Source organism: Ranitomeya variabilis, chromosome 3 (genome assembly GCF_051348905.1).
Source record: "Ranitomeya variabilis isolate aRanVar5 chromosome 3, aRanVar5.hap1, whole genome shotgun sequence".
NCBI classification, from domain to species: domain Eukaryota; kingdom Metazoa; phylum Chordata; class Amphibia; order Anura; family Dendrobatidae; genus Ranitomeya; species Ranitomeya variabilis.
This window is the reverse complement of record NC_135234.1, coordinates 577421807-577449051: the sequence shown is the minus strand read 5'-3', so window position 1 is coordinate 577449051 and position 27245 is coordinate 577421807. Positions and strand designations below refer to the sequence as shown.

Here is a 27245-nt window from a genome sequence, read left to right as displayed (position 1 = left end):
TATGTGTTACTTCTTAGCACAAATATTTCATTTTAATATTCTACAAATTATAGATATTTTATGTAGCTGTTAAATATACACCAATAATGTAAAAAAATGTGGTTGTAGAATCTGGGCGTACAATGGGAATTCTTATTATAAATTAGTGCCATAAGGAGTGGAAGGCATATTTTACAAATCACCCGTCTCGGTTTAGGCTGTGCTGTATCCCTTTGTAGCACATATTGTCAGTGCTTTGGAATGTCAGGCATGTGAACTCCATCAATTCCATCATACACAAGCAAGTGCAACAAAAACATTACCAAACACTTGTAACTTATTTTAATAATGGTTATATTCATTACAATTAAGCTTGTCACTACATTAAGCTATAATTCTGGAAGGTAAGACTTGGGGTTGAAAGACACAGCACAATTAGAAATTCATCCTTGGCCATCTATTATTGTACGTTCCACTACCCATCACACTCAGCACACCTAGTGAAGGATACCCCCATAATTTGGCATGGTTTATTTACCCGTAGTGATGGCAAAATGTGCAATTTTTATTCAATCCGAAAACGATTGCTTGGAGCAAGTACAGTAAATTAATCCAAGGTAACTAGAAATGAATTTAATTCAGCAGTCTGACTCTGCATGATATCTGGTTCTTTGGCATCAAATTAAGCAAACACATTTCTGTAAACAATATCCACCTCCTACCAGAACAAATCATATTTTGCCCATTTTAGACCCTACAGATAGGACTTCCCCATATCATGGTAACTGCATCCTCAGGATGCAGATAGGGCTAAAAACTATTATAAAACAGAGAGCTATCGGCAGTATGGTGGCATTATTCAGTCGTTATGTGGTGGAAATTTATGATCAGTTTAGTGGTATTACTTGTCCCCTATGAAATTGTGTTACTGGTAATATTGGCCTTAGTATACTGGAGTTTGAGCAGTGAAAGTATAGTAATAATACTTGTATAGTGGTATTATTTTGTGACTGACCGTTTTGTATTCAGTAAAAGTGATTTACACCCAGATCGACTATAAGTCACAAGTTCATGAACATATTTCACATTCACCGGACAGCAAGTAGGTCTGTGTGCTTTCAAATTCCAGGGTTGAGTTTCAGTACAAATACAGCACTGGATATTCCACTTACCATCATCGGCCAATGTGTTGACAGAGTTAGAGTGCTTGTGCCAAGTTTGGAAATTATCCAAGCTGTGACACAAACCAATCTCAATAATGCGGTTCTGAAGTACCTAGTCTGAATGGAATGGAGGCCAAGCATGCACACCTCTACTCCATGCATCTGCAATTGGAGCACTGGAACACATCTGCAGCTGTTGCTCTTCTCTTACACAGCTGTCAGCTTAGCTGTACTACCCTTCACCCACACTGGCTACCTGTGATATAGAAGTGCAAGAAATGTTAGTTGTAATAACACACAGCTCTGCAGTGAGACCAGGAGTGCAAACTGTCAGTCATTACATGTCTCACACCTGTAATGCCTTTCATTTATGATAAGCTCTGGAGCCAGATTCTCAGAGAGATCTGAGTCCGTCCTATAGACCTTAGCTCAATCTACTATATAACACAGGTCAACAAAAAAAATTTTTTTTTCTGGTGTCCAAAATATTTTAATGAATTTGGGGTATTTTTGGGGTGCTGATTCTGAATATGCTATCAGTTTTGCCAGATTGGCTCAAGTTTTTGACATTTTTGGTATCTTATTTATAGCACTTGTTGGTAAATGCGACGCATCATCTCATTAATTTCTTTGGATTAGTACTTGAACTGAGCAGTTCTCAATATAGTTTTGTGTTAATTAGTGTTCTAAAAGTTTGTTCATAGCTTGATTTTTGCACTAACTTTATGTTGTTGTCTGTTTTCCAGTGAAAAGCATGAACTCATCAAGAAGAAGTTGTCTTAACGATCCAGACTCATTCTGTTACATTTGTGGTGAATACACACTGCCAAAACATAGAAGAAACATAACAGACTTCGTAAAAAAAAGTGTATTTTGCCTATTTTGGGGTTATGCTTGGGGACCAAGACAAGTTTTGGGCACCACACATAGTGTGCAAAGCATGTATCGAATTATTACGAAAATGGAGCAAAGGACAAAGAAATAGCTTCAAATTTGGTGTTCCAATGGTGTGGAGAGAGCCAAAAAATCATCATGATGACTGTTATTTCTGTGCAGTGCAAGTGCAAGGATTCAATAAGCATAAGAAACGAAAATGGGAGTAACATGGAATCTGCAAGAAGGCCTGTCCCTCATTGTGAAGATGTGCCTGTACCTGTGTTTACCATAAATAACAGTCATCATGATGATTTTTTAGCTCTCTCCACACCATTGGAACACCAAATTTGAAGCTTTTTCTTTGTCCTTTGCTCCATTTTCGTAATAATTCGATACATGCTTTGCACACTATGTGTGGTGCCCAAAACTTGTCTTGGTCCCCAAGCATAACCCCAAAATAGGCAAAATACACTTTTTTTTTACGAAGTCTGTTATGTTTCTTTTATGTTTTGGCAGTGTGTATTCACCACAAATGTAACAGAATGAGTCTGGATCGTTAAGACAACTTCTTCTTGATGAGTTCATGCTTTTCACTGGAAAACAGACAACAACATAAAGTTAGTGCAAAAATCAAGCTATGAACAAACTTTTAGAACACTAATTAACACAAAACTATATTGAGAACTGCTCAGTTCAAGTACTAATCCAAAGAAATTAATGAGATGATGCGTCGCATTTACCAACAAGTGCTATAAATAAGATACCAAAAATCTCAAAAACTTGAGCCAATCTGGCAAAACTGATGACATATTCAGAATCAGCACCCCAAAAATACCCCAAATTCGATGAAATATCTTTGGCACCAAAAATGCTGTTGACCAGTGTAATTGTCTAAGGGTCACTTCCGTCTTTCTGTCTGTCTGTCTGTCACAGATATTCATTGGTCGCGGCCTCTGTCTGTCATGGAATCGAAGTCGCTGATTGGTCGTGGCAAAATAGCCACGACCAATCAGCAACGGGCACAGTCCGGCGGAAAAATGGCCGCTCATTCCTCCCCACAGTCAGTGCCCGCTCCGTACTCCCCTCCAGTCTGCCCTCACACAGGGTTAATGGCAGCGGTAACGGACCGCGTTATGCCGCGGTGTAATGCACTCTGTTACCGCTGCTATTAACCCTGTGTGACCAACTTTTTACTATTCATGCTGCCTAAAATGATCTAATGTTAAAAATAATACAAAAAATAAAAAATCGTTATATACTCACCGTCCGTCGGCCCCCGGATCGACAACAGGCTCTTCCCGCTCGCGACGCTCCGGTAACCGATCCATGCTCCGATCTCACGAGATGATGACATGATGGTCTTGCGAGACCACTACGTCATCATCTCGTGAGACCGCAATGCACTCTTGAGACCGGAGCGCACGAGCAGCATCGGTAACCTCTTCGCTTGGATCCAGGGGCTCTGGAAGGTGAGTATATAACTATTTTTTATTTGATTTCTTTTTTGGGCTGTGCTATATACTACGTGGCTGGGCAATATACTACGCGACTATACAACATGGGCTGCGCAATATACTACGTCGACTGCGCAATATACTACGTGGGCTGCGCAATATACAACGTGGGCTGCACAATATACAACATAGGCTGTGCAATATACAACGTGGGCTGCGCAATATACTATGTGGGATGCGCAATATACTACATGGGCTGCGCAATATACAACATGGGCTGCGCAATGTACAACGTGGGCTGCGCAATGTACTACATGGGCTGTGCAATGTACTACGTGGGCTGCGCAATATACAACGTGGGCTGCACAATGTACTACATGGGCTGCACAATGTACTACGTGGGCTGCGCAATGTACTGCGTGGGCTGCACAATGTACTGCGTGGGCTGCGCAATGTACTGGGTTGGCTGCGCAATGTATTGCGTGGGCTGCGCAATTTACTGCATGGGCTGCACAATATACTGCGTGGGCTGCGCAATGTACTGCGTGGGCTGCGCAATGTACTGCGTGGGCTGCGCAATGTACTGCATGGCTGTGTGGTATATACTACGTGGGCTGTGCTATACACTACGCATACATATTCTAGAATACCCGATGCGTTAGAATCGGGCCACCATCTAGTTACAGAATAAAAATGTGAATTTCTCTGTAATTAGACATGGAAACACAGATAACAAGGTATCAATTTATTCATGTTTCTTTGACCTGCATGCCCATATAGCTTTTTTAGGAGGGTTGAGCCGACTGACAGATGTGAACTTGCTTATAGTAAGATATAAGCTGCAGTAATTTTTATGAAGACGTGCCATTATGTAGACTAATGAAATGTTACTATTTCCATTTGTTACTGACCACTATTTTATTAACCAAATAGCACTTTTTAAATCTCCAAAATACCATGAGGTACAGATGTAATTCCTGAGGAATTCTAGATTTCCTTTCCAAGAAGAGAATCTCAAGTCCAAACTGAAAACAATTACTGCTTGCATAAAGTTATTTTTTTCTATTGACTTTCTAACAAATTGGATCCCCAAAAGCTTACAGGATCAAATACATAAAAGATAAACATTTAGCTTAATGACATCAACAGTCAACCAAAAACATCTGTGTTTTACTTTAGAAGTGATCAGAGGATATTCCTTTGTTTACACTAAAGATAATCACAAGGTTTGTATTACCGCCTTCAATTTAAGGAAGAAAAAAAGTACTTACAACCTTCAAGGCCCAGAGGCAGCAATATTTTACAAATGCAGGATTTCTCTCATTTTATGTTTTGTAACCATGGTAAAACAATAGAATTGAACTTTCCCTGAACCTTTCTCCTATAATGGTCGTGGTACATGTTGACCTAACACTACAAGTTGGAACCCGATGCTATCACTTTGACGGCTGCTAATGCTATCAAATTTTTCTGAAACTTTATCAGCTCTATTAAAAGATCAGTTTTTATGTACCTGATTGTTGGATACAATTGGGCCACTAGGGACTGCTGACATCATGCACACATCCTGTTTCCATGCTACCCATTTACATACGGAACTTATTTAAACAATGAAATTCACTCACAAGAATGCAGCCACTTAATATATTTACAATTGATCACACATCTCTAATTTTCATGTTTAGGGGGTTTATTTTACACTCAAAGAAGTAACATTACAAAATTTCAGTTTCAGCAGAATCTCTCTACACTAATATATATTAGTATATTTACTATACTAATATATAATACTATACTACTATATATATATATATATATATACTAGATGGTGGCCCGATTCTAACGCATCGGGTATTCAAGAATATGTATGTATGTATATAGCAGCCACATAGTATATAGCACAGGCCACGTAGTATATAGGAGCCATGTAGTATATAGCAGACAAATAGTATGTGGCCTGTGCTATATACTATGTGGCTGCTATATACATACATATTGTAGAATACCCAATGCGTTAATATAGGCCACACAGTAAATAACACAGCCCACGTAGTATATAACACAGCCTACACAGTATATAGCAGCCATGCAGTATATAGCAGCCATGCAGTATATAACACAGCCCACGTAGTATGTAACACTGGCCACGTAATATATAACACAGCCCATGTAATATATAGCACAGCCTACATAGTATCTAACAGTGGCCACGTAGTATATAGCACACAGTATAGAACACAGCCACGTAGTATATAACACTGCCCACGTAGTATATAGCAGCCATGTAGTATATAACGCAGCCCACGCAGTATAGAACACAGCCCACATAGTATCTAACACTGGCCAGGTAGTATATAGCAGCCACGCGGTATCTAACACAGCCCACGTAGTATTTAGCAGTGTGGGCACCATATCCCTGTTAAAAAAATAAAATAGTTATATACTCACCCGCCGGGATCCAGAGTAGATCCAGCAAACCTCTGGCGATGTGCTTGCTGCTGCTGCCATCTTTTGTTCCCAGGATGCATTGCGAAATTACCCAGATCACTTAGCGGTCTCGCGAGACTTGTTTGTTTTTCTTTAAGAAGCCCTCCTACTCTGCATTCATTAACTGTATTAATTGCACTTGTTTGAACTTGTTACCTGTATAAAAGACACCTGTCCACACACTCAATCAATTACACTCCAACCTCTCCAACATGGCCAAGACCAAAGAGCAGCCCAAAGACACCAGGGACAAAATTATAGACTTGCATAAGGCTGAGATGGTTTACAGGACAATAGGCAAGCAGCTTGGTGAAAAGGTAACAACTGTTAACACAATTATGATAAAATGGAAGAAACACAAGATGACTGTCAATCTTCCTCGGTCAGGGGCTCCAAGGACCCACTGCTCATGCCAGCACATGTCCAGGCCTATTTGAAGTTCACCAATGACCATCTGGATGATCCAGAGGAGGAATGGGAGAAAGTCATGTGGTCAGATGAGACCAAAATAAACTTTTTGGTATCAACTCCACTTGCTGTGTTTGCAGGAAGAAGGATGAGTACAACCCCCAAAACACTGTCCGAACAGTGAAGCATGGTGGGGGAAACATCATACTTTGGGGGTGCTTTTCCGCATGGAGGTCAGGGCGACTACACGGTATTGAAGAAAGGATGGATGGGGCCATGCATCACACGATTTTGGCAAACAACTTCTTCACCTTACAGCATTGAAAATGGATCGTGGCTTGGTCTTCCAACATGACAATGACTTAAAACACACAGCCAAGGCAACTAAGGAGTGGCTCTGTAAGAAGCATTTCAAGGTCTTGCCATTGCCTAGCCAGTCTTCACACCTGAACCCAATAGAAAGTCTTTGAATGGAGCTAAAACTCAATGCTGTCCAGCGACAGCCTTGAAACCTGAAAAAGCAGGACAAGATCTGTATGGAGGAGCGAACCAAAATCCCTTCTACAGTGTGTGCAAACTTGGCCAAGAACTACAACAAACAAAGGTTTAAGTACCAAATATTAACTTGTTTTTCTATTGTATCAAATACTTATTTCATGGAATGAAATGCAATTAGGAATTAATCTATCTATCTATCTATCTATCTATCTATCTATCTAATTCACATAAGTGTTTAATAAGCCAATCAATCTATCTGTATAGTAGATACAGTGCTCAACATACATGAGTACACCCCCTTGGTGTCAGGATGATGAATGTATACAGCAGCTAAGTATGTTGCTCTGTACTTTTGGTGGCTTTATTTAAATTTTTAAGACATCAGTTGCAAAATTATTTATCTTGGCTTTATCACTCCAGAGTTGCCTGTAGAATCTCAATAGTCTTCAAAATCAAAATTTTTTGTGCATTCCATGCTCCTATTTTCCTGGGCTGCAGCTTCCTGACACTGGTTACAACAGTTAAGTTTGATACCAATTAAAGTTCTTAAAGAAAACCTGTCATGTCCCCAAACACTATTAACTAGCATATGCATGCTTAATCTGCATGCTAACAGAGTTAAAATGCAGTCTGTTCACTTCACTAAAAGCTCAGCTACCGGGAGAAAGTTAACTTTATTTCTCCCATGAGCCCCAGCTTTCAGTCAAAGGGGCGTGCCCTGAGCAGCTACATTCACCACACAGTACAAAGCAAGCTGTAGCTTAAAGCAGTCTCCAACTCTTTTAATGTCTGTTCACTCTACAGAGCATCTGGGCAGAGCTAGCTGTCAATCAAAGTGTTAGGCAGTACTGATAACTGCTGCTCACAATGCTGCAAGCGATGACCGGGCCCACCTCTATGAGTGAAAGTCGGCGGCTTCCAGGAGTAATAAAGTTAATTTTCCATGGGTAGTCGCTCTTTCAGTAAGGCAATCGGACATCAGTGTAACACTATTAACCTGCAGTTTAACTCTACATCTGCAGTGCTGTGTGTGAGATGGCTGTGGTCAAGCCAGTCATGCTCCCATGACTGAAATAGTGTTTGGGGACATGACAGGCTTCCTTTAAGTCCACTTTCATGTCAGTTTCACTCAGTAATTTATCATTTATTAAGTAATCTTGACATGTGTTCCCTTTCCATGTGCTTAACTTCATATTTATCAATGTTAAACCTTATTTGGCATTTCTATAATCGAGACTCAAGTTTATCCAGATCCAGTTGTAACATAATATTGCACTCTTTTGTATTAACTGCTTTATACAGATTAGTATCGCCTGCAAATAAAGAAAAAACACAAACAAAACCTTTTTGAGCAGTGTCTCTACAAGGTTATAAAAATTTATTTAGTAAAATAGAGAACACTGTTATCTGTGTTACCCCGCTAGTAATTCTTCTGAGTACGTAATGTTAATAACTACCCTTTGCTTCCTTTGTTTCCTATTTGTGGGCCAAGCTACTTTTTCACCAACACAATCCCAGCAATCTCCCTTTTGTACCAACCATTATGCAGCACTATATAAAAAATGAGATGGAAAAATCAAAATGTACAGATGATGCATCCAACAGACGTCCGACTTAAGAATATCACGGATGCACTAGCGGAGGGCATCATGTCTGACACACATAATTTTCTGAAGCTGCTCATGTTATGGATTATGGTAGAAACTAGGTCCTGATGTTGAGATCTGGTTTGACATCTAAATCACTTTTAGGGATCTTTGCTAGGGTCTGAATTGTTTTTTATTGCCTGATCTAAGGTTTGGTTTAACTGACCTGGTTTGACATCAAAATCAGTTTTAGGGATCTGTTCTGGGGTCTGAAATGGCTTTTATTGCCTTATCTAGGGTCTGGATTAATTGTGGAGCTAAGTTCTAATGTTACCAGCACCATACTGTACTAAACTTTTATTTCTCTTCGCCCCTCAACTGAATCTAAAAAATGTGCTAGTCAAAAAAATCAGTGTTTAGGAAAAAGAACTGTCAAAATATTATGTGTAAAAACAGGAACTCATACAATGGCATATTACTCAAACATGAATTCATTTAATGAATGCCATGATAAGCCTATTCAGGGAAATATATAGGCAAATGAGGACTAGCAAAAACACATTCTCTCAACTGCAACTGGTAAAAACAAAAATAACATCTTATACACAACCCAGCTGCTGAATAAGTGGGGTCTCTTTGAGTTATTTATTGAAAAATCTACTAATATGCCTAGTAGAAAGGACATTGTGTGTAGGCAAAGGTTTTATCTAAACAAGTCCTTTTACACACATACAACAAAACTGCCAATCAAAAAGCATAAAATATAAAGTCGTCATTGCCCTTTAAAATCCTTTTAACTTGAATTCTCTAATTGTTCCTTTACTTTATCTCCCTGTACCAGAAAGTAAATAAATTAACAAAATAGCTTTTATCGCACAGAATAACCTTTTAACTGAGGGATTATCTGTGGTTTATTTTTCATTTCTTTCACTGGAGATAGCAGTTCATGCCTCATTGATTAGTTTGCTGAGGTGATGACCAGAAATGAAAACAAGGTCTCTTAGAAATTGCCCGGACTCATAAAAATAAAGGAAGAAGAAAAACATTACAGAATGCTGCGTAGCTTCCACACTTTATATTTTCGAAATGCAATTTTCGAGATTCAAGAGTCAAGGGTCAGAAAAGGTCGATTTAGTTTTGTTAGTATGTGCCAGGAAGTAATTCAAACATAAGAATCAAAATGTTTTTTTATATCTTTTTATATGTATTTCTCTTTAGTTCTTTTAGCATGCATTCAAATATTTAATGTATGAGAGTAATATTCACAATTAAAGGCATCAAGGAAGTTATCTATCTAGCAATTATATTTAACCCCTTCCTGACCTCCGCCGTACTATTACGGCGGAGGTCGGGTCCCCTGCTTTGATGTGGGCTCCAGCACTGAGCCCACCTCAAACCCGTGACATGTCAGCTGTTTTGAACAGCTGACATGTGCCCACAATAGCGGCGGGTGAAATCGCGATTCACCCGCCGCTATTAACCAGTTAAATGCCGCTGTCAAATGCTGACAGCGGCATTTAACCGGCGCTTCCGGCCGCACAGCCGGAAGTGATCGCATCGCCGACCCAGTCACATGATCGGGGGTCGGCAATGCATCAGGATGGTAACCATAGAGGTCCTTGAGACCTCTATGGTTACGGATGCCTGCCTGCTGTGAGCGCCACCCTGTGGTTGTCGCTCATAGCAAGCCTGCAATTCAGCTACATAGCAGTGATCTGATGATCCCTGCTATGTAGAAGACAATCCAGTTGTGCCAGCTTCTAGCCTCCCATGGAGGCTATTGTAGTATGGCAAAAGTGAAAAAAAAAAAATGTTTTGAAAAATATGAAAAAAATAAAAAAATATAGAAGTTTAAATCACCCCCATTTCGCCCCATTCAAAATAAAACAATAAAAAAATCAAACCTACACATATTTGGTATCACCGCGTTCAGAATCGCCTGATCTATCAATAAAAAAAGGATTAACCTGATCACTAAACAGCGTAGCGAGAAAAAAAATTTAAAACCCAGAATTACATTTTTTTGGTCCCCGCGACATTGCATTAAAATGTAATAAAGGGCGATCAAAAGAATGTATCTGCACAAACGTGGTATCATTAAAAACGCCACCTTGGCACGCAAAAAAAAAGCCCTCACCTGACCCCAGATCACGAAAAATGGAGACACTGCGGGTAACAGAAAATTGGGCTTTTTTTTTTTTTAGCAAAGTTTGGAATTTTTTTTTAAACCTAGACATGTTTGGTGTCTATGAACTCGTAATGGTCTAGAGAATCAAAATGGCAGGTCAGTTTTAGCACTTGGTGAACCTAGCAAAAAAGCCAAACAAAAAACAAGTGTGGGATTGCACTTTTTTGCAATTTCACCGCACTTGGAATTTTTTCCTGTCTTCTAGTACATGACATGCTAAAACCAATGATGTTGTTGAAATGTGCAACTTGTCCCGCAAAAAACAAGTCCTCACATGGCCATATTGACGGAAAAATAAAAAAGTTATGGCTCTGGGAGGAAGGGGAGTGAAAAACGAGAACGCAAAAACGGAAAAGGGCAAGGTCGTGAAGGGTTAAGGACTATTTCAGACTCAATAAGCTTAGGCAGGTGATAGCAACAGGTTAGGTTCCTCAAAGGGGAACACATTGATCACCTTGCTTTTGTGAAAGCCACTAGTGTCATCATCTATAAAATGATAAGCAAAGTGTACCACCAACACTTCTAAAAAAGCCATAGGTTCTAAACTATAAAGAATATTTGGTAGGTAGAGTTTTTTCATAACAGCTATTCAGATCTACAGCTTTAGTTTAGCATGACAGCTATAACCAAAAATCTTTGCATTCTGTGCCCAGTGAAGAAACAATACAAAGTGGCCAGTGATCTGAGTTATCCTGGTGTGTGAGCTGTGCTGTGTGCTCTCAGTTAAAGGGTTATTCCCAGAAACACATAGGGATAGCACATAACTTGCTGTTCACTTGGGGTTCAACCAATAAGACAAAAGCGATCCTGAAAAATGGGTTTTGGAACCAAGAGAATGAGGTTCTGCAGCCCAGTCTGGAATGGAGCTGAGGTGCACATGATTTACTTCCTCTCCATTCATTGTCTATGTCAGTGATCTCCCAAGCGGAGTTACTCACTTAAATGTAAACCCTATGAACAGGGTATGCCAGGAACCTGATGTTAACAATGTAAGCAAATAACCATATGAATAACGGATGGCAACACGCAACAATGACCTATTAAGATGTCTCATTATTGCATTAGGTACACTCTGCATATAATAGTATAATTTGTATTAGTCCAGTGCAAAAAATATAAAAACGTAAGAGAGAACCACATGAATGAAAATGGTATGAAGGAGATTAGGTCATGACGCGGTCATCTTACCCATAGTAACCCTTGTGAGAGAGCACAGCAGAAGAGCAGCCCCAACGCACATTTCACGTGGGTTTCCTTTCACAGACCCCTGAGGAGGCCCACACGAAATGCCCGTTGGGGCTGACCTTCTATTGCGTGTAGCCATCCGCTATTCCTAGGGTTATTTCCTTACATTGTGGACATCAGGTTCCTGGTATACCCTGATCATAGGGATATAAGGTTATTTTTACTTACCCATGCCCTACACCAGAGGTGTCAAACTGCATTCCTCGAGGGCCGCCAACAGGTCATGTTTTCAGGATTTCCTTGTATTGCACAGGTGATAATTTAATCACCTGCACAGAATGATTCCAGCACCTTGTGGAATGCTAAGGAAATCCTGAAAACATGACCTGTTGGCGGCCCTCGAGGAATGCAGTTTGACACCTATGCCCTACACTGTCCTGTGTGAGATTGCATTTTTGTGACATACTTATGATTTTAAGAAGTCACAACATGTCCGGAATGAACCTCGAACTTTACAGCTTGGATTCGCTCAACCTTAGTTATGAGGGTAAGATAACATGAGATAAATAAATAAAAGATGGAGATTTATTATGACATTTGCTTACATTTGTATTTGATTTATTGTCCTGACTCCTAAAAGAATTTTTCAGTCAAGGGGCATTTTCTATGTTTGATATAAAATAACTTAAATTGAAAACAATAACAAGTTGTAAGAAATTCAGGGCTGAAAAAAATAAAAAAATGAGGTGTGATGCCAGCCTTCCAAAGGCTCTATTCTGTTTTTCTAAACTCGTACCAGCATTTAAATGTTGCAGAACTCTGCGTCTAAAAGTGAGTATCATATTATAATTCCTTAAAAGTACTACTACAAGTACAAATGCAAAAGCTTCATTCCCTAATCTCAAAGATAAAAAAGGGTTATTAGGTGTCAATTTTACTTACTTTGAAGAAAAAAATAAAAGAGGCTGTAGAAGGATATAGCAGGTACTTGAGCTATCCTTTCAATAAAAAAAACACATACAAAGCTCCCTTTTGTGTCAATTCTACTCCTCTGCTGTCATCAGTGTCCATATTCTCTTAAAAACTGACACAAATGGTAAAAGAGACAACTAGCACTAATCTGCTGCAGTCAATGTGTAAAACCTACAATTATATATCAAATAATCAGGAAATGTTGCCTTTATCGTAATTTTATATAAGCTGAATTCACTTTTAGACCTTGCTTTAACTTTGTATTCTTTTTTCAGTGCAGATTGTCAGATCATTATATAAACCAGGTTCTTTGTTGTGAACCTTTCAAAGCACAAAGAATCTGCTCATCATCAGATGCATCATTTAACAGGCCCTAAAAATAGTCCCGTCATGCATACATTGGACAAGGCTGTGAGACGTACAATACAGAATGCTTCCTAATCTGCACCACTTTGTTCAGATCTACTTAAAACAGCCATTAATAATTCATGTAAATGATTGTATTTATTGAATAAACAAGGGTCTATAAAAAGCCTTTGCCCTCGGTAACTCTAGATATTTGCCATAGACCTAAAATGAAAAAAGCTCCTACAGACTTTTCTTTGATAGCTTAAATATTGTTACAACATATATGAATAATATGATAAATGTATAAAAAGAAAGAGAAAGGAAAGAAAGAATATGAAAAAAGAAAGACAAAGAGAAATGAACAAATACATGAAAAAAATAGTAAAAGTGGCACCTTGGTTACTTATTGACAATCTTAAATGCAGGTTAAGAAAGTACCCCATTTTTATTTGCACTTTATGCACAGTCCTATCTGCCTTTTTTATATTACATAGATAAAAAATAGATAGATAGATAATATATTGTGAATTTTACTTAATTATTTTCAGTAATATAAGCAGACACTAATGTAATAGATGAACATATAAATTGCACAAATAAATTGCTCCCATTTGTCACAGGTTGCTGGATATTTCTTTACGTGTTTTTAGACATCACTTTAATAGGTGTTGAAAAGTGAGTGTCATTTCAGAATTAGGTCCTCGGCCTGGGCTCAATGCTGTGAATGATTTGTATCATGACATAAATTAATTGCCCAGTCTATAATTTATGGTTATGGTGACATGGAGTGTTTTTACATGGAGGGACCTCAAGCAAATGACCTAGAGAAATGACTACAGGTGCTCAGATTCAGAGTAACATGTGAATAATGACAATTATAGGGATCAAGACTTTTCATGCTGAAAATGACACTTGAAGCATATTCACACTGGCCAATTATGGAGCAATCCGAGTTGATAATTGGTCGGTGTAAACGGGCCTTAGCACTTCTGATCCATCACCCACTCCTGAGATTACTGTAATCTTACACTAGAGTTACGGCTCCACTACATATTGGTTCATACACATTTAACAATCTTATCTTTTAATTTTTTTGCTACTGTTCAATGGAAACATACTATCCCACCCCTCTCATTCATATTCTCCCAGTTGAATTTACATACATGTCCTTTCTTCAACCCATAAAAACTATTTAACTACATAAAACATTGTAAACATACACCCCTAATACCTGCTTCTTTAGCATAGTAATGTACAGTGCTCAGCATAAATGAGTACACCCCCTTTGAAAAGTAAGATTTTAATCAATATTTCACTGAACACAAGAAAAATTTCCTAAATTTTACCAAGACTGAGCTTCAAAGAACATTTTTTTACATATGACATGAAAGCAAGATTAATGATATAAATTTCATTACAAAATCTTCAGTTTTCTCAAATTAGTTGATTCAAAAATGAATACTCCTTATATAAAAACAACTACATCTAGTGTTTTGTACAACTTCCATGATTTTTAAGGACACCACCAAGTCTTGTAGGCATCGGATGAACAAGTTGGCAACATATTGCAACATCTATCATTTTCCATTCTTCAAGATCAACTTATTTCAAAGCCTGGAAGATGGTGATGCTCAACTTGTCTCTTCAGAATTCCCCATAGATGTTCAATTGGGTTCAGATCAGGAGATAAACTTGGCCATGGAATCACTTTCACCCTGTTATTTTTAAGAAATGCAATAGTGGTCATAGATGTGTGTTTTGGATCATTGTCAGATTGGAAAAGTATATGTCTGCCAAATGGCAGCATCTTCTTTTTCAATATTAAGCTGCAGATCGGTGAATTCATGATACCATCAATGAAATGTAGCTCCCTGAAACAAGCAGAACTCATGCAGCCCCCACATAATTTGCTCTTGAAGAAATTATACATCTGTTCCTGCAATAGGTCATTAAAGTACTATAGAATAACTTCTGATAAAGTTACGGATCCCCCTCCATATTGCATAGAAACCTATACTCCTCTAAAAATAGGTGATGCCTGTTATAAATACAGCCCATAATATAAACTAAGAAAAGCTGAGATCTCTCACTCAATACACCCATTATATATTTATAGATTGGTAAGAAGTCAGCATCTTATTTCCAAATGGGAGTGCTCAGCTATATCCAGCACTCACATTGAGAACAAATGGGACAGAGATGTGTATGCTGGTTTTCAGTGATCAGATTCCCAACGATCAGGAACTTATCTCCAATCTTTTTGATAGCTTAAAATCTTAGTACAAACCCTTAAAGACGTTTTATGTATTAACTTTACTCGGTCTTTTTTTTAAGTTAGCATATAATGGTGACACATACAGTATTTTCCTTTACTAAGGGCATGTCTCTATATTTATCAGTTATATATAATTTGTCCCTTCTCTGTCCAAGACTGCAACTATCCTGATCTATTTGTAACCCAATACTGTTCTCTTTTGCATTAATTAATTTACTTCTGAATAATGCTACTACATTTGTCATGTTTACCCAAAACAAGAAAAGAATGAATCTCAGACCAAAATCTCATAAAATGAAATTATTTTAATAATAAATAGTTCATAGCAAAAAGTCATACTATACATGAAAAAAAACAGTAGCAGGGATAGTGGCATCTAGAAACCATGCTTGGAAATGGTTAGAATATAATCACTACAATAGTCAGAGTTGTCCCACTAATGTTATTCAAATAATTCCTATACAAAAGCATACACTAGGGCTATGGCAGGTTAACTGGGCATTATATGGGGACTCGTATCCATATGCAAGTGCAATACAGGATAAACAAATCAAGTCCATACAGTGTAAAACAGAGAGACACAATTAACCATAACAAACCAAGTGAAAAAAACACTGCCACAGATTAGGCCCATATTACAATGCATATAGTAAAGGAGATCAGAGATGGGGGACACATAATGGGTGTAAAATGATACTAACCTATTAACCAGATGCGGACAGAGGTCCCGACGCGCGTTTCGCTAATAGTGCTTCTTCGGGGGCAGAACACAGAGGTACAGTATTAACCCTATCTCATGGAGTGTGCGCAACTAAATTTGTCCCACCAGCACATTTTTAATTGACACCTGCTATTGGCAGAATGAGATATCAACAATGCAAAACCTAAAACTTTCGGAAACAAAAAAAAAGATTGGAAAAATATGCAATTGCTATATTAGAAAAGATAATCTTTAGAAACAAAAACGTGTTTTTTTCCGTTAGCGGAAACTATTATACTAATATCCGTGCTGACTGAATATTTCAATGCTCAGTCTGGTAAGAGAAAAGGCAAGAAAGAAAATTGTAAAACACAAGAAGCAAAGCTCATAAATTAGAAGAAAATCCCTTTCAAAACAGCCTGCGATCTTTGAATCTGTGCAGGCTTATTATCAATTCAAGTACTGTTTGCTTTACAAAACTGAACAATACTTTTCTTCGGAACACAGGACCATTTGCATTAGCTGCTTTGGCTGATTCTTCACTTCTATAAAATGCATTGCATGTGAAACAAGTCTTCAAAAAACAAGGCCTAAAAAAACTACTACTCAGGGTGCCTTTGAGGATATTTAATTAAAATCTAATCCTGCATTCATTAAGGCTCACATAAATTAAGCTGTCATTCATAAGATTTATGGATTCTCATTTGCATATTGCATACAATTCATCAATTACTCAAGTATGAAAGGAGCACATTTCCCTAGGAGCTGGCTGCTACTCTGCCAACATTTGAAATGAGGAAAAGAGCAAGACTGTCAACCATTCGCACAAACTTTCTTCTTAATGTCTGCTCCTTGATTAATCTAATTTTCTAGCCATTTCTTACAAGATCCAACAACAGCCTTTCTGCAACTTTCAATTATTTCCCCTGTCTTCATTGCAAACTGTTCATGTCTTGTAATGCTACTTCATGTCTCAGTGATTATTATTTGTTTGCTAATGATATGTTAAAAATCGGGGTGAGTGGGGAAGTTAGATGCATGTCACATAGTTCTGTAACGCTGGGTACATATTGAAATTTTAAAAATGCGCTTTTTTCACTTCAAACGTAAATAATTGAACAACTGGAAGTAATTCATTGCGGAGTGATTCTGTTCATTAAAGAAAAATATTTCTGTGATGTTAAGCTGACGTTTATTTAATATGGGTAAATGAATAAAGGTGTTTGCAGATAATATAAAGATAATGTGATAATAAAGGATGTCTTTTGAGTCAACAGCTATTGACATATTGGCAAAGTAGAGCGCCATTTCACCGTGCCCCCACACATATACTTCTCAGCTTCCTTACTACCACTCACTACTGAATCTAAATGTGTACTGATCCTAATCATGTGAACGGAAAATGTAGACAGATCAGTCCCCTACTGGTGATAAAAGCAGATGAGATTTATATATACGACTCTGTAATGTAAGGGGCATTTACACTGAATAATAATTGTGGACAAGAGTTTTCAAAAGACTCGTTTCATGATTATCTTCCCATGTAAACAGGCTGCCGATCACCTGATGAATGAGCAAAACGTTCTTTCATTGAGTGAAATTATGTTTGATGCAGCACAAAAAAATCATCGTTCTCGGTGGTTCACCATCCTGCGTAAACAGGATTTGAGCGGCTGACACCTATGGCAGCCTATCTATCTATGACAAACCATCTAGTATAGATCGCTCAATGCACATCATTTACTAGGGTCTGCCTGTCTAAACAGGCATTGAAACGACCACCGATCGGTAAAGATTTACCAATCAGTGGTCACATCATGCCGCTACTCGACCCATTTAAACGAACTTTAAGCTATGTTCACACATTGTGTTTTTGCTGCCTATTTTAATGCAAATTATAAGCTGCTTTATACAGTACCAGCAAAGTCTATGCATGCAAATCTCATGCACACATTGCTTTTTTGGAAAACTGCTGCATTTTTTAACTTCTTTCAGTGTTTTTTCACCCATAGAAAGCAATGAGTAAGTGCAAAATTGCAGCAAAATCTGCTTTTTTTGTAGAAGCTTCCAGCAGGTTTTATCTGCAGAAAAAAGGCCCATCAAAAATGCAACGTGTGAACATAGCCTAAGATGTCCTATTCTATACAAAATGTAGGATTTTCAGACATAGATGTTAAATATAAATAGAATCATTTACAGTATAAAATATGTGGCTATTTTTTAAAGCATAATTATATTGATAGACATATCTTATATTTGAAAACAAAAACTTACATTATAGTTCTATTCTCAGATACATTTTTAGAAAACGTTAAAAACCAGCTTATAAAGCAAATTTTTTGCATTCACATACCTACAGTATACACTCACCGGCCACTTTATTAGGTACACCATGCTAGTAACGGGTTGGACCCCCTTTTGCCTTCAGAACTGCCTCAATTCTTCGTGGCATAGATTCAACAAGGTGCTGGAAGCATTCCTCAGAGATTTTGGTCCATATTGACATGATGGCATCACACAGTTGCCGCAGATTTGTCGGCTGCACATCCCAAAGATGCTCCATACAAGGCAGGATGGATCCATGCTTTCATGTTGTTTACGCCAAATTCTGACCCTACCATCCGAATGTCGCAGCAGAAATCGAGACTCATCAGACCAAGCAACGTTTTTCCAATCTTCTACTGTCCAATTTCGATGAGCTTGTACAAATTGTAGCCTCAGTTTCCTGTTCTTAGCTGAAAGGAGTGGTACCCGGTGTGGTCTTCTGCTGCTGTAGCCCATCTGCCTCAAAGTTCGACGCACTGTGCGTTCAGAGATGCTCTTAGGCCTACCTTGGTTGTAACGGGTGGCGATTAGAGTCACTGTTGCCTTTCTATCAGCTCGAACCAGTCTGCCCATTCTCCTCTGACCACTGGCATCAACAAGGCATTTCCGCCCACAGAACTGCCGCTCACTGGATTTTTTTTCTTTTTCGGACCATTCTCTGTAAACCCTAGAGATGGTTGTGCGTGAAAATCCCAGTAGATCAGCAGTTTCTGAAATACTCAGACCAGCCCTTCTGGCACCAACAACCATGCCACGTTCAAAGGCACTCAAATCACCTTTCTTCCCCATACTGATGCTCGGTTTGAACTGCAGGAGATTGTCTTGACCATGTCTACATGCCTAAATGCACTGAGTTGCCGCCATGTGATTGGCTGATTAGAAATTAAGTGTTAACAAGAAGTTGGACAGGTGTACCTAATAAAGTGGCCGGTGAGTGTATTTGACATTTTGAACATTTATGGCATAGCCAGATCATATTTCCCCCCAGACCATTCTCGCTTATTCATGGTAGCTGTAATAACCATATGATTCAGTGGAGAGATCTATGGAAGTTACATAAAGAACAGTGCAAGCATTGCTGTCAGGCATTTATGGCACAGATTATGGGTATACCATATGGTTTTTTATAGAATGTATTTTTTTTTCTTAGAAAACCAATGTGATGTCATAATTTGATTTGGTAATGAGTGACAAATTCACTACTATACTTAAGCACTACGATCTAAACCCTGCTACATGTGCACCCATGCTCATTTCTACTTCCCAGAAACATAACAGATGCAAATATTGCAGATCTTTCGCTGCACACATAACATGCTGTCTTAATTTAATTGTCTTCTCCAGGGAGATGATCTTAATTTCTGCAGTGTACAAGAAAAGAACGGTCCTTACAAGAAAATATTGGATACCTTCCAACCTACATGTGATCAGGTGCTAAATTTAATATACAGTGTTCCTGAAGTGTTTAAATTAAAATGTATGAACACATTAACTGATTAAGGAGTTTATTAAAGATATTAAACACACACAGACACAGATGTATATGCCCATAAAACAAATGACAAATCCATGAGATGTAGGAAAATGTGACTTAGATCTACAGAAAAGCAGTCACCAATATACCATTCATTAGAGTAACCTTATTTTTGATACTTTTACTAGATAATTATAAGTAATATAGGTCGCTATGCAATTTAATATACTGAACATTAATTATTGTATATGTAGACGATGTCTGTGATGAGCATTGCAAACATAGAAATAAATTTCATATATTGGATTAAGTCTAATACTGTGTCTTTAATGGCAGCCACTACTGACTTCATGAGGGTTACCACTAGGTTTTCAACAGATGTGGCATATAAAGTGGTACTTCTTCTAACTACACTGCCTCTAAAGGCGAAGTCAGACGCCCATATTACTCCCACGAGGATCACATTGCAATCCCCGGACTGGCCTTTGGCTCTTCTGACCTGAGCATGACAGTATGTATTTCTATGGAGATGTCACACTCAGATCAGCAGAGCCAACAGCCAGTCCGAGGATTGCGATGTGATCCTCGCAGGAGCAATATGGCTGTCTGACTGCGCCCTAACTGCAGTTATACCAGCTCTGTAGTTCAGGTATTATGTTCATAAATGAGACTCAGGGATAACAGTGCTAAAAAAGAGCAGTTCTGTAATCTGCAAAATTATGACATAACAGAGATATGTATCAGATACATAGTAAGATGAATACATTTCTTAAAATGGTTTGCCTTTGAATGCAATACATGACACCTTCCTAATCAAAAGAATACATACAACGTATAATATACTAAATATAAACATGGTTTTTTCACTATCAGTATAGTTATTCAAGCACCCACATGAATAATATGTAAGGTATGACATAGATGTGAATAAAAGCACGCGATTTGTAATCTGAAATCTGTACTTATAAATGACCAGGAAAGAAAGATTCAAAAACAAAGACATACAACAGTAATACTACATCCAGCAATGATGCCACATCGGAGGCTACTTTCACTCTTGCATTTTTTTTTAATCCACCGCAATGCGTCATTTTGGGGAAAAAAACGGATCCTACAAATGTGCCCGCAGGATGCGTTTTTTGCCCATAGACTTGTATTGCTGACGGATCGTCGTGCACTGGATGCGTCGTGTTTTTGAAAAAACATTCAAGTGCGGCTGGAACTCCTCCCCTCCTCCCCGGACTTTAGAATGGGCAGCGGATGCGTTGAAAAATTGCATCCGCTGCCCACGTCGTGACAAATTTTCACAACGTGCGTCAGTACGTTGCACTGACGCTTAGTGACGGACCCGTACCGACGCAAGTGTGAAAGAAGCCTAACTGGAACATGTAACACTAATGCAGTATATACATGTAACATGAGTAGTAACATATAGCTATACTATGACAAGTAGTGTGAACTTGCTTAATTGTTCACAATAGCAGTCATATTGACCAGGGGTGCCCAAACTTTTACATTCGACTGTATACTAGGACATGTAACACTAACAGACTATATAGCTATAACACGACATGTAGTAGTAAGAACATACAGCTGTTACAGGACAAATACTGTAGCTAAGACAGGACATATAACAGTAAACAGCATACAGCTATAACAAGGGCTGGACTGACCATATGGCAATTCTGGCAAATGCCAGAAGGGCCTGTCTGGTTGTGTGCCACCTTGTCTGCTATGTTGTTAACAGTGTCAGTGTTCTCAAGATACCCATACTGTTAAGAGTTGTGATGGGACCTCCATCCACCTCTTGTGTCTCCCCTTTTCCTCATAGATTGTAAGCTTGCGAGCAGCAGGGCCCTCATTCCTCCTGGTATCTGTTTTGAACTGTGATTTCTGTTATGCTGTAATGTCTGTTGTCTGTATAAGTCCCCCTCTATAAGTTGTAAAGCGCTGCGGAATATGTTGGCGCTATATAAATAAAATTATTATTATTATTATTATTATTATTATTATGGGACACAAAGTCGCTGACTATTGGTCTTGTAGTAATCATTATACTATATGGGAGGCTGCATTATACTCTATAAGGGGTCTGCATAGTACTTTATGAGGGTGCTGCATTATACTCTATGAGGGGGCTGCATTGTACTCTATGAAGTGGCTGCATTGTACTCTATGAAGTGGCTGCATTATACACTATGAGGGTGCTGCATTATAATGAGGGTGCTGCATTGTACTCAATGGGGTGGCTGCATTTGACTCTATAAGTGGGCTGCATTATACTCTATGAGGGGGCTGCATTATACTATAAGAGGGCTGTATTATACTTTATAGGGCGGCTGCATTATACTCTATGAGTGGTCTGAATTACACTCTGAGGGGGCTGCATTATACCCAATGGGGTGGCTGCATTTTACTCCATGAGGGGGCTGCATTACACTCTATGAGGGGACTGCATAATACTATATGGGGGCTGTATATTTTATATGGGTGTTGCATTATACTCTATGAGGGGGGCTTCATTATCCTCTATGAGGAGGCTGCATTATACTCTATGAGGGCGCTGCATTATACTCAATAGGATGGCTGCATTATACTCTGGGGTGGCTGCATTACTCTATGAGGAGGCTGCACTACACTCTATGGGATGGCTGAATTTTACTCCATGAGGGGGCTCCATTTTACTCTATGAGGGGGCTCCACTATACTCTATGAGGTGGCTTCATTATACTCTATGGGATGACTGCATTATATTCCATGGGGTGGCTGCATTATACTCTAAGATGGGGATGCATTATACTCTATGGGGTGGCTGCATTATACTCTATGAGGGGGCTGCATTATTCTCTATGAGGGGGATGCATTATATTCTATGGGTTGGCTGCATGAGGGTCATTTTGATGTTTTGGGTTGTCATTATTTAAAAAAAAACACAATAATTTGACAATACATAGCTTTACTCAACCACTAACCATAAGTGGAGAAAAAGTTTTGGTGTTATCATTCATATTCTCTGATAAAAGGCCAAGAAAGAAAAAATTCTGCTGGGGTATGTAAACTTTTAAGCACAACTGTATATGGAGGATTATGGGGAGTGTATTATACTATATGGAGGACTATGGGGAGCATATTATACTATATGGAGGACTATGAGGCACATTATACTATATGGAGGACTATGGAAAGTGCATTATTTTACACAGAGGACTATGGGGCACATTATAATATATGGAGGACTATGGTGCACATTATACTATATGGAAGACAATGGGGTGCATTAAACTATCTGGAGGACTATGGGGAACATTACACTAAATGGAGGACTGTGGGGCGTATTATACTATATAGAGGACAATGGGGTATGCATTATACAATATGAAGGAGTATGGTGCACATTATACTATATGGAGAAGTGTGGGGTGTTATACTAAACAAGCAAAATGCTGCCTATCTATCAAGTGATTGGATTGTTTAAGCTGGAACAAAAATCATTGTTCTCAATAGCACATCACCCGGTGAAACCTGCAGATATGCTGCTGATAACATGATACTGTATGGGAACAGATTGATCTTCTAGTGATCGTTCTGTGCCGAGTATTCTTTGTCAGTCGATGTAAAGAGGCTGGGAAGAAGCGTCGAACGACTTCAATATTGTCGATCGAGCTTGTTTAGGGGCCTGAACTCAGCGCATGTAAATTCAACTGAAATGTTTCTGTGTGGTGGTACAATATGTGAGCATTTTGGGCCCCACTTTAAAATTTTACACAGGGTCCCGCTGTGTCTAAAACCAGCTCTGACAGCAACAACCGGACAAGTAACGGAAATAAAGTATAACATGACACTAAACAAGAACGTGATATGTAGCTAAGACAGGACATATAACAGTGAACAGAACATACAGCAGTGCACACCATATAGCTATGGCAGGACATTAATGACACCAGAACACACTCTATAGCTGTTAACAAGAAGTTTTCTCATAGAACAATGCGCAAGGCATAGCAGGCTGTAAATAAAGCCATCAATTGTTCCTGGTCTTTGCTGATTAGTCTAATTGTTGTTGCCAGAGTAACTGAAGACATGAAGTATATGAATATCTTTATTTAAGTAACGTCATGCACATTATTCCTCTGTTACAACAGTTATAGACCATGAAAAAATAACAACAGGCATAGTGCAAGAATCTGCATGTAGGAATAAATGTACCGACTCTAGTAATGGGTGTGAGAGTTCAGAGATGCTGGAGGAGTAATAATGTTTGATGCACCACAACTACAATGTATTGTAATACAAGGTTTTTATTCTGATGGTTATTTAAAATGGTTTTTCATCTTTGAAAAGTCTATTGAACACATTGTAAAGCCATACTTTTCACTAACCAATGAGGCAATATTAAAAAATATAGCAAAAAAACAAAACAAGAAAGCAGAATCTTTAGTACAAAATGCACATTTATTACTTCACTTTCGCTATGGATTTAAGTGAACAGTAGTGTTGAGCATTCCGATACCGCAAGTATCGGGTATCGGCCGATACTTGCGGGTATCGGAATTCCGATACCGAGATCCGATACTTTTGTGGTATCGGGTATCGGTATCGAAACAACATTAATGTGTAAAATAAAGAATTAAAATAAAAAATATTGCTATACTCACCTCTCCGACGCAGCCTGGACCTCACCGAGGGAACCGGCAGCGTTCTTTGCTTAAAATGCGCGCTTTTCCTTCCTTCCGTGACGTCACGGCTTCTGATTGGTCGCGTGCCGCCCATGTGGCCGCGACGCGACCAATCACAGCAAGCCGTGACGTAATTTTCAGGTCCTTCTAGGCATTCAGTATTTTAAAATTACGTTCCGGCTGTGATTGGTCGCGTCGCGGTCACATGGGCGACGCGACCAATCACAAGCCGTGACGTCACGGGAGACAGGAGACGCGCGCATTTTTAAAATTACGTCACGGCTTGTGATTGGTTGCGTGCCGCCCATGTGACCGCGACCCGACCAATCACAGCAAGCCGTGACGTAATTTCAGGTCCTGAATGCAGAAATAGGCATCAGGACCTGAAATTACGTCACGGCTTGCTGTGATTGGTCACGTCGCGGTCACATGGGCGGCACGCAACCAATCACAAGCCGTGACGTAATTTTAAAAATGCGCGCGTCTCCTGCCTCCCGTGACGTCACGGCTTGTGATTGGTCGCGTCGCCCATGTGACCGCGACGCGACCAATCACAAAGCCGGAACGTAATTTTAAAATACTTAATGCCTAGAAGGACCTGAAAATTACGTCACGGCTTGCTGTGATTGGTCGCGTCGCGGCCACATGGGCGGCACGCGACCAATCACAAGCCGTGACGTCACGGAAGGAAGGAAAAGCGCGCATTTTAAGCAAAGAACGCTGCCAGTTCCCTCGGTGAGGTCCAGGCTGCGTCGGAGAGGTGAGTATAGCAATATTTTTTATTTTAATTCTTTATTTTACACATTAATATGGTTCCCAGGGCCTGAAGGAGAGTTTCCTCTCCTTCAGACCCTGGGAACCATCAGGGATACCGTCCGATACTTGAGTCCCATTGACTTGTATTGGTATCGGGTATCGGTATCGGATTAGATCCGATACTTTGCCGGTATCGGCCGATACTTTCCGATACCGATACTTTCAAGTATCGGACGGTATCGCTCAACACTAGTGAACACTAAACCTAGACATGAGTAATATGTGCACAAAGTTGTTCAGTATTGGTCATCCTGAATGAGTTTTACTTTTTTAAAGCAATCAATTAGAATTTTGCAGATAATACAGATCTTAATTCCAATGGTATTCCTTCCGTTCCTTGGTAGCAGATGTGTATAGGATGAGGTGCTTTCTGCTTTGTTAAAATGAATGACCATAGCATGGCTGCATGGAAATGGATTGTAAGCTCCTTTGGGGAAAGAAAATAATGTGAGTGACGACAATCTTTGCACACTTTGTAATATTTTAGCTCTATATACTGTAAGAACCAAAGAATAAATAAATCTCAGGTTGTCTATGAGAGCCACATCAGTGGGGGTGTGCGACTGACCAACAGTCATGGTAAATCTAATCAGAGCTTTTCTCTTCTCCACAGAGGAGGAAATAGAGAAGAAAAAAAGATGATTCTTTGAGAAACAGTCCAGGCTTTGATTTATTTCAAATGGAATTAACCTTTACCTTTAAAAGGGGCCTGCAAAAACAAATCAGTACCCAAAACCATGAGAAGGATAAGATTGTAAAACCACCAGGACCTAAAAGCTATGCTTCACTGAATATCAATGAACTTCACCTTATATAAAGTGAGTTAGTAACCTACTAGAATATACTCTAAATACTCCACAATGACACTGTTAACTAAGGCACATTTATGGGGAACCTGACAAGGACTAAGGGATCAAACAAGGCCTGAGTTGTGTCGTGATTTTCATCCCGAATTTAGCAAAAATACCAGATGTAAACTGATAAAAGAACTGATACCATTGCTTGAATGGGATTGTTTCCCCTTTTCTGGGGCACTCATTTTTATACCAACAGGAGCAGCCGATAATTTGGTAGCCTGATCACAAAGTTTCATGTAGTATTTGGATTTGGACACTGACCACTGCATAAATTGGTTAAAAATCTCGATGGCAAAATGTTTGTAACAGTTATGCCATCAGTTTCGATGTTCTGTTTTGTTGCATCAGGCTCAAAAACTGACCCTAATGCAACTGATATATGTGAACCAAGCATAGAAGGTTGCTGACTGTAGAGAACCACTAAATGTATGACTGTCTAAATGAAACTTAAAAAATTCTGAAACAGTTATGTAGTAGAGATGGAATTGAATTTTTCACAGTTCCTCATTTGCCAAAATGCAGAATTTTTGTCATTCACTTCTGTGTGGATTCTGGAGGTTGGTGTCCACTGCTCGGCATTATCTAATCTGTAAAGGGCCATCAAAACGTTCAACAATAAAAATAAAACCTTTTACTCTCTTTACCAGTCACCTTTCAGGCAATAATTATTCTCATCCTCGATCTTCTGGTCTTTGTAGCCTCTGCTTACTGTTGCCAATATGCTGAACTCCCCAGGCCTCTCATGTTGGGCTGGGACTTCTTTCTCTGATGAAGACCGGATGGGTAACAATGAGGAGCATGGGGCCAGAGAGGTGAGCAGTAAGGTGTGCATAAGATTTTTTTAATTCTTTACATCGCATGTTTATTATGCTTTGGGGTCTTTCCGGAGAATTTGAGAAGAATAACTTCTCTGTGAATTAAATTTCCCAGGAAAATCCTCGTGAACAGGTGAATTTTGCCTAATGCTCTCTTCTATAT

General features: G+C 39.0%; 1 protein-coding gene across 11 annotated transcripts in view; it reads right to left on the bottom strand.

Annotated features, from left to right (window-relative positions):
* DACH1 (dachshund family transcription factor 1) overlaps positions 1-27245 on the bottom strand; it is a 561137-nt gene that overhangs the window by 348316 nt on the left and 185576 nt on the right. The window lies entirely within an intron of this gene.